Source organism: Pteropus vampyrus, unplaced genomic scaffold (assembly GCF_000151845.1).
Source record: "Pteropus vampyrus isolate Shadow unplaced genomic scaffold, Pvam_2.0 Scaffold69, whole genome shotgun sequence".
NCBI lineage: Eukaryota > Metazoa > Chordata > Mammalia > Chiroptera > Pteropodidae > Pteropus > Pteropus vampyrus.
Genome location: NW_011888850.1, coordinates 684,661 through 686,909, shown reverse-complemented (window position 1 = coordinate 686,909; position 2,249 = coordinate 684,661). Strand labels below are relative to the sequence as shown.

The window sequence follows — 2,249 nt, the reverse complement described above, 5'->3', positions numbered from 1 at the left end:
TTGAATTAAGCTGGCTGCAACTAATTAACTTTTTAACCTTGTTGAAATACCGGTCATTCCTTCTTATTTGACCCTGTCTTTGGTCACCCCTTTTCTCACCCTCCAATCAGTGTTCCTTCTGGATTTTCTCTGTTTGGTCACATCATGATATTGAATACAGATAAGAACCATATTACTATCCCAATGCTCTTTCTTCTACCCCAGAGTCATTATAATTCTATTTGTACTAGCAATGACTCTTATGCTTTCGTAGTGTCTTTCCAGGGCTTCTGCTAACTCACAAGGCCCTTTTCTGTGAATTAAATAAAACAAGTGCCCCTCAGGAATAATGCAGCCCCCAGATAGGGGCTTTGGGTTATATCTCTTTCACTGCTTGGCTCCTCAGCCAGCGGCCCCTGTGCGGTGAACAGCTTTGTAGTGATATGTGGTCACCCTGTTTCCTCTGGTTTCTCCTGCTCCAAAATATAAGAAAATGAATGGTTAGGAAGAAGGATGTGTGTGGTGCTGGAAGAAATAATTTATGGAAGTCAAAGGCAATATTGGGCTGAGTCTAGCCACAGCGGCCACACCATCCTTCTTTTCCTATAGAATGTTAAAATGGGACTCTTTGGCTCTCAGAGTTTTGGGAGAGGCCCCAAGTCAATCAAATATTCCAGCATCTCAAAGAGGGGTATTAGACCACCTGTGCAGGATATGCTTAGAGGCTGTGACTTCTGTTCTGCTGGCATTAGCCCCTGGGTCACCTCCAAATGACATTATAGACGTGGTAAGAAATGCCAGGATTGGAGTGCTTTTGGAGAGGGTTGTCGATGGGGAGGCACAGGGTGAAGGGAGGGAATGTTTCTGCCATTCAAAGCAACTAAGGAGATCTATAAGAGAAGTTCCCGAAGAAGTCGTCATGTATCCCTGGAGTGCGAGGGGACATCTAGAGAGTCTGCAGCGGAGAAACTGTCTCTAGCTTGCTACTCTGGAGCCATGGAGTAGAGAGTTTGTTGGTCATGGGCTGTGCTTTGAGAGTTTGGCGGAGCAAGGGTGTCAGATGAGGTGGTCAAATGAGGACCCCATGAAAGGGCCCAGACTGATTCATTTTATAATGGACTCTATCCAAAAGGACTGCCTGGAGGGGAGAGGTGATCCCCAACAGATGGGGGTGACTGATCAGAATCCACAGGGCAGGAATCTAGCTGCTGTCTTTGGGAGATTCTTGGCTAAAGGAAGTCCTTGAAGAATCCATAAAAATGCTTGAGAAGAGAGAAAATTAGCATTTAAATTATGTACCCTGAAAGGACATTGATGCCACAGTATAACTCACCAATCAACACCATTCTTTCCTTTCCCTTCCCTCCCGACCAGCCTCCAGCCCTGGAAGGGGCAAAACGCAGGTGTGAAACTGGTCCATGAGGTGGAGCAAGCGAGAAGGGAGACAACCTCTCCTTCCCCCACCCCTTCTTGCCATGGGGTGGGCCAGAGCCGGGGGATGGGAGGAACTACAATAAATTTTGGAGTTTTGCTAATATACTGGGTACTAAATGCAATCAGTGTTTTGTCGTTGTCGTTGTTTGTTATTCAAGAGTAACCGGACGAGCTGTGAGATGGTCTGGAGTTTTCATGCAGGTGCTGTGGAGTGCAAGTTCAGAGGACTAGTTTCAGGGGCTGGAGGGGGGAAAGAACAACGTTGCTCTCTGTTTCCACCTTTACAGGTTTCGCTTTATTTGCTGAGTCAGTTCTGTATTAAATAAAGAGGTGTCACTTGCGGAGACGTATGTGTACCTTCCGGATCCCATCCCCTCTCGTCTCCTCAAGGATGTCAGCCCCGCAGTCACCTCCTTCCTCTTGTGCATCGCTGACTTCTCCGTCTCCTCTGGACCTTCCCCAACAGCATAGAGAAATGACTTAATGTAATGCATCTAAAAAAAAAAAAAAAAGATCTCATATCCCCTTTAGTGATTGCTCTGTGCCTTGTTTCCCGTCACTGAAAAATTCTTTGAAAGAGTTAGCTAACTTCATGGTCTGTGTTTCATCTCTCGTTCTGTCCTCAGCCCACTCCGATGAGTTTTCATCTCCACCACACCACTGAATGGGCTCCAAACAGGGTCAATGGTTCCCTCTTGGCATCTTTTTTGGTTTCTCAGTTGCACTCGATATGGTTGACCAGTTCCTCTTTCTTGAGATGTTCTCCCCTTGGTTTCTGTATCACATATTTATCTGGCCTCTTCTCATCTCTGTTCAAATTCTTTTCCTAAAACACT

The 2,249-nt window shown here is 46.0% G+C and overlaps 1 protein-coding gene across 12 annotated transcripts in view; it reads left to right on the top strand.

The window, feature by feature from the left end:
* RAPGEF5 (Rap guanine nucleotide exchange factor 5) overlaps positions 1-2,249 on the top strand; it is a 416,073-nt gene that overhangs the window by 38,190 nt on the left and 375,634 nt on the right. Inside the window, exons 3-4 of one of the 12 annotated variants that reach the window (XR_002780773.1) lie at positions 1,572-1,614; positions 1,701-1,925. The exons of 10 other annotated variants lie outside the window; for them this stretch is intronic. The gene's annotated coding sequence lies outside the window, so the exon portion shown is untranslated. Of the gene's footprint in view, positions 1-1,571; positions 1,654-1,700; positions 1,926-2,249 lie in introns of those variants that run through there. One more of the 12 variants, XR_002780774.1, reaches the window with a different exon arrangement.